General features: G+C 33.0%; 1 protein-coding gene across 1 annotated transcript in view; it reads right to left on the bottom strand.

Moving 5' to 3' along the window:
• Positions 1 to 13,853, bottom strand: part of LOC128225186 (solute carrier organic anion transporter family member 4A1-like) — an 87,644-nt gene that overhangs the window by 56,070 nt on the left and 17,721 nt on the right. The window contains exon 2 of the mRNA XM_052935244.1: positions 212 to 326. The gene's annotated coding sequence lies outside the window, so the exon portion shown is untranslated. The remainder of the gene's footprint in view (positions 1 to 211; positions 327 to 13,853) is intronic.

Here is a 13,853-nt window from a genome sequence, read left to right as displayed (position 1 = left end):
ATTGGTCTGTGATTGAAAATCAAAATTATCTTTACTTGGCTTGTTTGCTGTTTAACTTGAACCCACTCTGGGCCCGTGTCATCTAACAAATGCCAAAAGGATTAAATCTTGAAACCCTCTCTCACTCTATAAGGTCAAGATGGTCAGGTCAAGACTGACGCCCAATTGCATCCTCAGTGCAAACAATACAAGAATTTCTGTATTTAAAAACCTTCTTGATCTCCAAAGGTTAAGATCAGCTTTAGGAGGATTTCAGCATTACAGTCCTGGAAATCTTTCAAGATATCAGCATCAGGGAGACCAACTCTTTAACCGTCAACTCTGACCTGAAAAATTAAGAAAACAGTATGATAATCGCGACATCAAAACATGGATTAATTTTTTTATTGAACATTATTGTTATAGATTTGCAAAGATTACTTATAATTAACTGCCGGAAATAAGATGCTGTGCTAAGTCTTTATAATCCCTAATTTCAGCGTACAATATCTAGATTCAATTACAGATTTAGCTCCAGACTAATTAAAACATTAACGTGACTTTGTATTGTATTTTTTGTATTGCTATCTGCCTCCCCTTGCTCAAATCAAAATCAATGTAATTTTAACTTTAATATCAAATGGCAGTTAAATGTACAAATTACATTTTCAGCCTTCGTATAGAGGCAGGAAAAACAGAAGAGCACAGCAAATGGATGGCTGTGCTTAACTGTTTTTCTTTCACAATTAGGGGTTAAAGAAATGTTTCCGTTTTCCAAATTTCCTGATTATTAACTGCAAATAGGCAAAAGATTTTGTTATTGTGATTCTTTTTTTTTTAATACATTATAACCGGAAGTTGTTTCTTGCATAGGAAAGATGCATAAATGCATCGTGACTAAATCACAATTATTTTTTTACATATTATGGAAATTGTAAAAAACACAACTTTACTAAGCAAAATATCCAGACCAAGGCATCCTATACCTTTCGGCCATGAAATAGGAAAATACTTGTTTACACAGGAAAGTGTGTTACATAGCAAAAACCTAAGCTAAAACTACAGGCGCCAGTTTCTCGCAACTTCTTAAGATTAACAGGCTTAAGTAGCTTATTTCAATTAGCCAAAATACATACTGAAATTGAATTTTGATAAATGAAAAATTGTTTATTGTGATTATCATAAAGACAAGTCTTAGAGAATTGAATATTATGCAAATAATTGAAAAACATCCTGTTATAAGGGACTTAAGAAGTTTCGAGAAATTGGGGTCAGACCTTTACTTTACTCCACAAAATTATCTTGCCATAGTAAATGTATGTCTTATAATCCTCAACATTTCAAACTATGAGCAACATAAATGGTTTTGTATGCTGCCGCCGTCAACAACAAAAATACCACCACCAAAGCTTCAACTTCAATTTTTTCATTCTCCCCATTTTCAAGAAGTTGTACATTTTCTCTCTTCAAGTTTATACATAGAAATGCCAAGTCCGCATTTAATCTATATAAAGACATCATGACTGAAAAATGTCCAAGATCTGAATACCTAAAAAACTTAACATTCGGCAAAACATCAATTCTTACTACGTGTTTTACTACAGGGATATAACTTTACATGTTTTTTAACTGATAAGCCAGGTGGCAGGCTGCCTGCAATAACAGTCCAACTGCTTTATCCCACAAGCCTCAACGATCTTATCTCGAAAATGCACGAGTCCTCCGAGACTTGAAAACGCTAAAAAATGACCTATTTTCTAATTTATTAATCAGATAAATAAACTTTCAAAACAGCATCTCAAAGGCTTAACAAAGATTTATCTGAAATGTGTTTTATTCATTAAGTGCTGAGATTTAACTCAGACTTGATGCAATTTCTTTATGACATGATTTCAGCAATCTTTCAGCAGCGATGTTTATCGTGAAATGTAATAACAGAATAACAGGGTATATGATATCTTTAAGGCCACAAAAAATTAATATAGTCTAACCTCGTTGACTCAAACTTGCTTGGCTCGAATTCCTAGTTGGCTTGAACTGGATGTAAAGGACCAATTTTTTTAAACTAATGTTAAGCGTTCCTGCTTGGCTTAAATTTTTCAAGGCTCGAATATCTTCGCCGGGCCCTGGGAGCTGGAGACAAAGAGGTTCTACTGTATAGGATTGACCTACCCAATACCTGTATATTTATAAACACAAAGAGTGGGACTCAAACTCCAGCAACCGATGTGCCTAGCGGTGAAACAAAATCACTTTTTCCGACTAATCGAATTTCCCTATTCAGAACCTAATCTTTAAATATTGAAAGGCTCTTTACCTTTTAGTCTAGGTTCATATATAACAAGAAACAAAACTCAATTTGTTCGGCTTTGTAAGTCAGTTTAAAGCTGCACTCTCACAGATATACCGTTTTTACAACTTTTTTATTTTTTGTCTTGGAAAGAGCAAATTTTTGTGTAAATATCTGCAAACCAATGATAAAAGATGGCTGACAAAAGATCAGATCGTAGATTTTCATATTCTGTTTGAAAATCAATGTTTTATGGCTTAAACCCTTACTAACGGTTTAAGAAAAATGCATAAAACATCAATTTTTGAACTTGAATATGAAAATCTGTGATCTAATTTTTTGTCAGCAGTCTTTAATTTAACTGGTTTCCATGCATTTTCGCAATCCTTGGCTCGTGCCAAGACAAAATATAAAGAAGTTGTCAAAAGGTTCTATCTGTGAGAGTGCAGCTTTAACAGCAAAAAAAAATTAAAAAAAATCTTATTCAATTTAAGGCAATAAATTTTCAGAGAGTAATCTGCCATGAACTATAATACAAAAACACACAAATAATTTGTATACCATTAGAACTTTCTGTTACAGTATACATAACAAGTACACATTGTACCAGACCAAGCAATTTATCCTTAATTAACCCTTCTGTCAATCAAAACAAAGATAAGCCTGTCATTCCAATTACCTCTACTAATCAAGCATAACAATACAAGCCTATGCACATATTACCTCCCTTTAAAATGGGTGAACAATGAGTTATTACCTCCCTTGATTACAAAAAAATGAACTCAAAAATATTGATTCTTCATTTACTGTATTATTTTTATGCACTATGAACTGGAAATGATACACAATGAGCATTGAATAAGAAGGATGAGAATGGTATATCAGGGTTGAAGTGCACTAAAGGCTGTAGCAGGGTTTAAAATTGACAATTTGCGTGCAGGTCTGGCCGATATTGATCAAGCCAGACTAATTTCAGAAACAGAAAATGGCTGAAAAACTGATTCAAAATTTGTTCATTTGTATTATAATTTCGGTCAAAAACCAAGATCAGTGATAAATCAAGACTATCAAAATTTTAGAAACCCCCTGGAGTATAGGTGTCAGCCAGTTCTAAGAGGTCATGGGTTGACACTTCAAGCCCAACCACAGTACATTCACTTGACCTTTAACTAAAGACTAAGTAACAGTTATTGTTAAATTTTGTTAACTTAACCATCAATTAAACATAGTACAGGCACAGCATCCTGATTAATTGTGAAGTGAAGCAAAAAAATAACAACTTACAAATAGCACTAAGCACAAAATGCCTCTATATAGCCAGGAGGCATGCGCAGGCTTGAAAATAGCTCACTTAACAAAAACAATTAATATGACTAAATGGAAATTTGGCTGTTGTTTTTATCAGAGGCTTTCTAAATGATTAAATGTAAATCATACGGATGAGGGGCAGTAGCATAAACACTAAGTACTGCTCTCTGTCAGCGAGTCGTTTTTTTTAACAATTATGCAAATTAACAAAGCGTGAAATTGCAGCCATGAAAGTAACTATATATTTATATTAATTTACAGCGAAACAGTTCTTTTTTTTTATAATACAATCAAAATTTTAGAGTTAAACGTTATGCTAAAATGGCCAACACTAGGTAAAATTTGATGACTTTTGCAGATATGTAAAACAGCGCAACTCTCTCACCATAAAAATCATTAGTAAATCCATTGAAACTTTCTGCTTAACTCATTTAGCAATACAAAACTGATGTTCTTAATTGCAAAATTCCTATCAAGTTACACACTGATAAAAAAAATTAATAAGAAAATTCAAAATGCAAATGCGCAAAAAAACTAAGACAAATTGTTACTGATCTTTATCACAAGTATACTTTATGGGAGATATCACAAATAACATGTTAATATTATTCATATAACATTCATATTTTTAAATCCATCCATGAAATATTAAATGCAATTCACATAAACATGTCAAAACAGATTAATGTATGCAAAAGAGTAGAATCAAAGACTAAATCAACATATCTGATAAACTTGAAGACATGTCAATCAAATTTAACACAAACCTTTAGATTTTCAAATGAAAAGACTTACAGAAACTGCAATAAAAATAGCTACGCTATAACACTTTGAAATCCATGGCTTCAATTTGATAAGCAACTTTGTTAAACAAAATGGAAGGAATTTTCTTTAATATACCAAAAAGGTACTTCAATGTAGATGTAAATGGCAGAGTAAATATTTACGCAAAACCCTGTAATTGAAGCCAGTTAGTTCATGCACATTCTGAATAGCGATTACACAACCGTAATAAACCGATTGACGCGATATCTTCAGTTCAGAATGTTTTTATGTCAGGTTCACCACTAATTATATCAATTAATGCCGCGCTTGGTGATTAAATTCAACAAATTGTCAACAGAAACTTGTTAAAAACTGCTTACAATCAAATAAAATGTGATGAAAATGCATTTTTCCTTTTGAAACCGTCAATCCCCTTTCCAACCCACATTTATATAAAGTCTTTCATAAACGAATGTCAATATTATCAGATAGAATGATTTTTTATTTGAGGACAAACATTTAATGGCATTGAAAGTTTTTGGCAAGTGTAAATGAAAACTAATTTGGCAATATTTCATTGAAATTCTTATGGGTGTACATTAAATCAGTCTAAATTATTTAATGAAATATTTTGAAAATATTCGTCATATAAATCACTCCTGTGAAGTTTCATCCAGAGTTTTTGGAGCTGAAGCATGCACAAAGATCTCTATCACCGTACACTATCTTGTAAAAAAAAAAGCCAAAGGCCATTATAAACTCTAAGACAAAAAGCCTGCAGATGCAATGCACCACTAGGCTTCATATGAATCATTCATACAAAGTTTCATCCAGATCCTCTCATAGTAACATTTGCACCAAGTTATTTCAAAATCCCTCCATTCATTTCTAAATTACAGTACAGACAAGCCAACTTACAAGAAACTTTGACCAGTGACCCTTACTAGTGACCTTGCCCTGTGACCTACAGACAAGGGCTTTGCATATGACACACATTCTTGTCATAGTTGACATTTATGCCAAGTTATTTTAAAATAACTTGGCCAAATAAAAACCTAGACAAGCAAAATCACAAGGAATTTTGACCAGTGACCCTTCATTTTGACCCTAACTTGTGACCTACAGAAATGGGTCATGCACATAATACACTGTCTTGTTATCATCAGGTGAGCTTTTGTGCCAAGTTATTTCCAAATCGCACGATGAATGGCAAAGTGACAGCCCAGACAAGACAAGTCAAATTTCAAAGAATTTTAAACAAATTGAATGATCCTTTAGTTTGACCTTGACTTGATACCTACAGACATGGTTCTTGCATGTTACATACCTTCATGCCATTTATGCCAAGTTACATTTTAAAATCCCCATTAATTTACCGCTTACTGACTCATTTATATTTTACTAAATCCCTACCTACAGACCAATATTTATTTCAGGCCATAACCAGAAACAAAACTATTTTCTTTACGCCTAATACTCACTGTTTTTCTTGAGGACAATTCTTTCTCAAAAAAGTGAATCAGCTGGATGCATAGTTTTCAAGTACCGGTATGCCTGGGACTCTCAATTATTTGCTCACGATGCACAGTTAGGGAACGGGGTGCATGCAAGCAGCCATAAAACAAGGCAACATTTCTACAGTCTGAGTGACGCCAATGATGGAGGATGGATGACAACCAATCATATCATGATCAAAATTACTTGTAAGTAATAATGTCATTCAAGCCCTAAGGAGGGCCCTACACTAAAAATGAGAATGCCATAAAGTCTTTTAGGTTAATATAAATCATACCCACAAAATTATTTTATGACTTTTTCGGAGCAATTGAAACCATCACTATCCAATGCTATCTGCCACTCGTGTAAATAATCTCAGAGTTCGAAATTTATTTAATGTTATTAAAAGTTTTTGAATATTTCGTTATCATCTGATAAGCCTAAAATCTAGAAAGGTACACCAATATTTCAGGTAGTTTTACCATTTTTTATTAAGATAAGGGAGTCCAAGAAAGATCCTATCTTTACGAGCAACGAGCACCCAGCCTGCATGTTGATTAAGTTTAAGGTGTCCCATCCATCATAAAGGTATCCATTTCAAAGTCTTATTGAACGTAATATAAAAGGATGATGTGATGCCTGAGGAAGATTTGAAAGAGATGAAATTGCAGATAGACAATCATTAAGTACTAAGCTTTAAACCATTAAGAATATCAACTTTTGCGCGTGTTCAAAGGCCACTCATCCAATACACACTCCCTGCATCACATTTTGCATTGACAATTTGTAAGCAAATGAGGTTGTATTCTAAGACCTGAAGTAATATTTTAATGATTAAGAAGGCCTCATTTGCTACACTCACTCTACCCAATCTTAATCATAAAATGTTACTTTATATCATGTAACAATTACACTATACAAAGTCATATATAATATTAGATGCAGTTTTTAGTTTGGCTGTATATTTCTATAACAATTAAAACAAGAAACAGCCAAATTTTCAAACTTTGAGGATATAAAAATCCCACTTGTCATATGATTTTGGTCATATACATGTAATTGATTACATAGCACTATGTTTTCTGCTTTATTATGATACCAATTCTGTATGGGGCATTGAAGTGATGGATGATATACCTGAAGCTTAAGTGATGAGCCTTTAGCTCATCTATTTTTTTAAGATAAGGCTTATCAGTTCATCATGAATACAGAGTTGCTCAAGTTTGTGTTTTGAACTGGAAAGAGATGAGTTTGGCCATAAATTACTAGCAAAAACAGCGGGTCTTCTCCAATTTCCAGAATGTATGTCTTCTATAAAATAATTGTCCTGTGCTACCAAAATGAATCCACCCTAAAAGTTTAAAATTTGGTTGTTTAATTTTTTTAATTTTCTCTTTTCAAAGACTTTGAAATATTTTGTTACACATATTTTATAATTCATATATTTTGCATTTACAGTCAAAACTTGCTATGGCGAATTCGTTGAGACCTCGGGAGATATTCAAGATTACGAAAATTTAATTTAACCGAAATACAAAAAGTGTATAATTAAACCGATAAAAATCGACATATAGATCAATACATCGAGATAACAGAGTTTGAGATATCAAGTTTCGACTGTATAATCATTTCAAGTTTATCAATTCTTAGGGTTTTGAAATTCTCATAATATTTCTTTACAGACTTTGTTCAAAAACTAATCGTTAATTTCACAAACTATTTAACTTAACGATGAGAGTCTGGTCTAGTGGTTACAATATGGCTGTTTTCCTCTCAACCCAGAGTTGATGGTTTGATTCCCACCCGATGAAGTTTATCTTGACTTCGTAAAATGGATAGTTAGATGACTTGAATTAAAATCTTCATGAATAAAAATATATATAGGCGGAGTGACGGAAGAAAATGAGCCCTTGTAACTGACTTACAATCTGATTGGCTAACACATTGTCAACGCAAAATCTGACACAGGAATTGTGTATCGGATGAGTGGCAGTGGGCAGATCTTTAAACACCTGATTTTTTAAAGATTACCGGTAAGCCTTATACTTTAGAATTGCATATCTGCAATTTCATTGGCTGTAAATGGAGGTTGTATTCTAATACTGCTTTCTACGTATACCCAGGAAATGGACTGAGAGCTAAATGAAATAAGTATATAAATAAAGATACTATATTATGACTCAAAATTGAATTAATTTCAAAATTAACGAAAGATCCTAACACAGTTGTAACAAAAACTCATATTTTCAGGCTGGCATCTCTGATTTAGATTTTTAATCTATATAATCATCAAGACTATTTGTGAAAATTCACAATAAATTTAATGACGTTAATAATGAAAAAGATCAATTTCTAACAACATAATTCTTAAGTACATCATTATATTTAACATATACTTTGAAGAGATATTAATTTCCTGAGAAATAATAACAGTGACATTAAATCAACATATATGATAAACCTTCTTGTAGATATAAAAAAAATCATTAAAAATTCCTGATATTCCTAAAACATTGGGTGGCCCTCCTGAATCACTTTCAGATTACCTATAATGACAATTTCACTTTGTTTTTACATTTCCACTTTGTTTTTATCAGTTCTAAATGTGATTGCCTACTGTACAAGCTCACCTTTACCCAGGGGTTAATGTTTCAATGTTACAAGTTTTTATTTAACCATCCTTTAATCAAGATCAGCGCTGGAGCAAACACCATCATTTGTCTGTCTTTTTTTCTCCATTTGATCAAGGGGCATAACTCTACACATACATCATTGATCAGCACTGGAGCAAACACCATCATTTGTCTGTCTTTTTTTCTCCATTTAATCAAGGGGCATAACTCTACACACTCATCATTGGGTCAATTGTTCAGACGTTAAAGTTAACAACGAAATTATTCTGATTGTTGTTTACTTATAAACACGAAATATTTGATAATGTGCTCATATAAAAAAATAAAACATGTCCAGTTAAATCAGTTGTCTCGAATCTTGTTAGAGATACTGCAGATAACAAGTGTTGCCATTCAACTTACAGAACAGTACATATCTGAAAGTTAACAATAATGATGACGTTAACATTGTTGTTAACTTAAACAAAGTTCTGAACAATCAGCCCAGTTCGTCTGGCAACATGTGCATAAAGTTTCATTTGAATTTCATTTAAAGTATATTGGTTCGATAAGCTTTATGTTTTTAAATGCTGACAATGCTGATAATAACAAGGCCTTAAGGATAATGACAATACGTCATGACAAGTTTTTTCATTGAAAAACAGACACACTGAAAATACTTTTTTGTAGTGACCAAGTCTTTTTAAGGGGTCGGTAATTGTTCTTGACGATCATTGTGTTGAAATGACCTAATATTAAACAAGAGAACTTTGTTTGTGCATACACCATTAAACAAGAGAACTTTGTTTGTGCAAACACAATTAAACAAGAGAAAGGTGTTTGTGCCTATGCCAACAATCATGTTGTTTGTGTAAACACCATTAATGAGAGAACGTTGTTTGTGCATACATTATTAAACAATTAAACAAGAGAACATTGTTTGTGCATACACCATTAAAAAAGAGAACTTTGTTTGTGCATACACCATAAAACAATAAAACAAGAGAACATTGTTTGTGCAACACCATTAAACAAGAGAACATTGTTTTTGCCTACACCGTTAATCAAGTTGTAGTGTATACACCATTTAATAAGAAAAAGTTGTTTGTGCATACACCATTTAACAAGAGAACATTGTTTGTGTAAACACCATCAAACAAGAGAACATTGTTTGTGCATACACCATTTAACAAGAGAACGTTGTTTGTGCATACACCATTGAACAAGAGAGCATTGTTTGTGCATACACTATAAAACAAGAGAACATTGTTTGTGCATACACTTTATAACAAGAGATCGTTGTTTGTGCATACACTATATAACAAGAGAACGTTGTTTGTGCATACACCATTAAACAAGAGAACGTTGTTTGTGCATACACTATATAACAAGAGAATGTTGTTTGTGCATACACTACATAACAAGAGAACGTTGTTTGTGCATACACTTTATAACAAGAGAACGTTGTTTGTGCATACACCATTAAACAAGAGAACGTTGTTTGTGCATACACCATTAAACAAGAGAACATTGTTTGTGCATACACGATTAAACAAGAGAACGTTGTTTGTGCATACACCATTAAACAAGAGAAATGTTGTTTGTGCATACACCATTAAACAAGAGAACGTTGTTTGTGCACAACCAATAAAGCATACACCATTAAACAAGAGAACGTTGTTTGTGCACAACCATTAAAGCATACACCATTAAACAAGAGAACGTTGTTTGTGCACAACCAATAAAGCATACACCATTGAACAAGAAAATGTTGTTTGTGCATACACCATTAAGCAAGAGAACGTTGTTTGTGCACAACCAATAAAGCATACACCATTAAACAAGAGAACGTTGTTTGTGCATACACCATTAAACAAGAGAACGTTGTTTGTGCATACACCGTTAAACAAGAGAACGTTGTTTGTGCACAACCATGAAAGCATACACCATTAAATTAGAGAACGTTGTTTGTGCATACACAATTTAACAAACGACATTTTTTGTGCATACACAGTTAAACAAGAGAATGTTGTTTGTGCATATATCATTAAACAAGAGAACTTTGTTTGTGCATACACCATTACAAAATAGAAAATTGTTTTTGCCTACGCCATCGAACAAGAGAACATTGTTTGTGCATACATCATTGAACAAGAGAATGTTGTTTGTGCATACACCATTAAACAAGAGAATGTTGTTTGTGCATACACCATTTAACATTGTTTGTGCATTAAACAAGAAAGTGTTGTGTGTACATACACCATCAAACAGGAGAGAAAGTTGTTTATGAAAACACGATTCAACAAGAGAACTTAGTTTGTGCATACACCATTAAATAAGAGAATGTTGCTTGTGCATACACCATTAAACAAGAGAACATTGTTTGTGCATACACCATTGAACAAGAGAAAGTTGTTTATGCATTCACCATTAAACAGGAGAACTTTGCTTATGCATTCACCCTTAAACAAGACAACGTTGTTTGTGCATACACCATTAAACAAGAGAACATTGTTTGTGCATACACCATTAAACAAGAGAACATTGTTTGTGCATACACCATTAAACAAGAGAACATTGTTTGTGCATACACCATTAAACAAGAGAACATTGTTTGTGCATACACCATTAAACAAGACAACATTGTGTGTGCATACACCATTAAACAAGAGAACATTGTTTGTAAATACATCATTAAAGAGACAACATTGTTTGTGCATACACCATTAAACAAGAGAACATTGTTTGTGCATACACCATTAAACAAGAGAACATTGTGTGTGCATACACCATTAAACAAGAGAACATTGTTTGTAAATACATCATTAAAGAGACAACATTGTTTGTGCATACACCATTAAACAAGAGAACATTGTTTGTGCATACACCATTAAACAAGAGAACATTGTTTGTGCATACACCATTAAACAAGAGAACATTGTTTGTGCATACACCATTAAACAAGAGAACATTGTTTGTGCATACACTATTAAACAAGACAACATTGTTTGTGCATACACCATTAAACAAGACAACATTGTTTGTGCATACACCATTAAACAAGAGAACATTGTTTGTGCATACACCATTAAACAAGACAACATTGTTTGTGCATACACCATTAAACAAGACAACATTGTGTGTGCATACACCATTAAACAAGACAACATTGTGTGTGCATACACCATTAAACAAGACAACATTGTTTGTGCATACACCATTAAACAAGACAACATTGTTTGTGCATACACCATTAAACAAGACAACATTGTTTGTGCATACACCATTAAACAAGACAACATTGTTTGTGCATACACCATTAAACAAGACAACATTGTGTGTGCATACACCATTAAACAAGAGAACATTGTTTGTGCATACACCATTAAACAAGAGAACATTGTTTGTGCATACACCATTAAACAAGAGAACATTGTGTGTGCATACACCATTAAACAAGACAACATTGTTTGTGCATACACCATTAAACAAGACAACATTGTTTGTGCATACACCATTAAACAAGAGAACATTGTTTGTGCATACACCATTAAACAAGACAACATTGTTTGTGCATACACCATTAAACAAGACAACATTGTTTGTGCATACACCATTAAACAAGAGAACATTGTTTGTGCATACACCATTAAAGAGACAACATTGTTTGTGCATACACCATTAAACAAGAGAACATTGTTTGTGCATACACCATTAAACAAGAGAACATTGTTTGTGCATACACCATTAAACAAGACAACATTGTTTGTGCATACACCATTAAACAAGACAACATTGTTTGTGCATACACCATTAAACAAGACAACATTGTTTGTGCATACACCATTAAACAAGACAACATTGTTTGTGCATACACCATTAAACAAGACAACATTGTTTGTGCATACACCATTAAACAAGACAACATTGTTTGTGCATACACCATTAAACAAGAGAACATTGTTTGTGCATACACCATTAAACAAGACAACATTGTTTGTGCATACACTATTAAACAAGACAACATTGTTTGTGCATACACCATTAAACAAGACAACATTGTTTGTGCATACACCATTAAACAAGACAACATTGTTTGTGCATACACCATTAAACAAGACAACATTGTTTGTGCATACACCATTAAACAAGACAACATTGTTTGTGCATACACCATTAAACAAGACAACATTGTTTGTGCATACACCATTAAACAAGACAACATCGTTTGTGCATACACCATTAAACAAGACAACATTGTTTGTGCATACACCATTAAACAAGACAACATTGTTTGTGCATACACCATTAAACAAGAGAACATTGTGTGTGCATACACCATTAAACAAGAGAACATTGTTTGTGCATACACCATTAAACAAGAGAACATTGTTTGTGCATACACCATTAAACAAGACAACATTGTGTGTGCATACACCATTAAACAAGACAACATTGTGTGTGCATACACCATTAAACAAGACAACATTGTGTGTGCATACACCATTAAACAAGACAACATTGTGTGTGCATACACCATTAAACAAGACAACATTGTGTGTGCATACACCATTAAACAAGAGAACATTGTTTGTGCATACACCATTAAACAAGAGAACATTGTTTGTGCATACACCATTAAACAAGAGAACATTGTTTGTACATACACCATTAAACAAGACAACAATGTGTGTGCATACACCATTAAACAAGACAACATTGTTTGTGCATACACCATTAAACAAGACAACATTGTGTGTGCATACACCATTGAACAATTAAGGGAAAGTTATTTGTGCATACACCATTAAACAAGGGAACTTTGTTTGTCACAGCATACACAAAGGGTTAAAACAAATTGTCTGGCACTTTGGGTGAGTTGCAACAATATATAAATTTTAGATCCAAGCACAATCAGGTTTTCTGAAAAATTCTCGCATATACATATTATATGCAGCAAAAAAAAGGCCATAACCCAAACCGCAAAATAACACTTACGTACAGTAAACATATTTTTGGCAGACTACTCTAAGGGAGCTTCAAAAAATATTTGTGCCATCTCTCTATACCTGGGGACTCAAATCTTATGAAAAATATCACATTAAGGGAAATCAGATAACACAATCATAAACGTCACGTCTGTGGAGTTATACATCACTCTGCGGGACATTGACTTTGAGGCAAATATTAAAACGATAACTTCCGATGATGAGGCAAATGGTAAAAAGATAAGTTCTGATGATGACGGTAGATATAAGAAAAAAAACTGATCCTGGTGCACCTGAGTTTTGAACTGGAGCAACTACGATATAAAAAAGAAAATTCTATAATTTGCACTCATATACCTGTAAACTATAACATACCGTAAATGACTGGGTATTAGACATGTTTTTTTCCCTCAG

Source organism: Mya arenaria, chromosome 2 (assembly GCF_026914265.1).
Source record: "Mya arenaria isolate MELC-2E11 chromosome 2, ASM2691426v1".
NCBI lineage: Eukaryota > Metazoa > Mollusca > Bivalvia > Myida > Myidae > Mya > Mya arenaria.
This window is presented reverse-complemented; position numbering and strand designations above follow the sequence as displayed.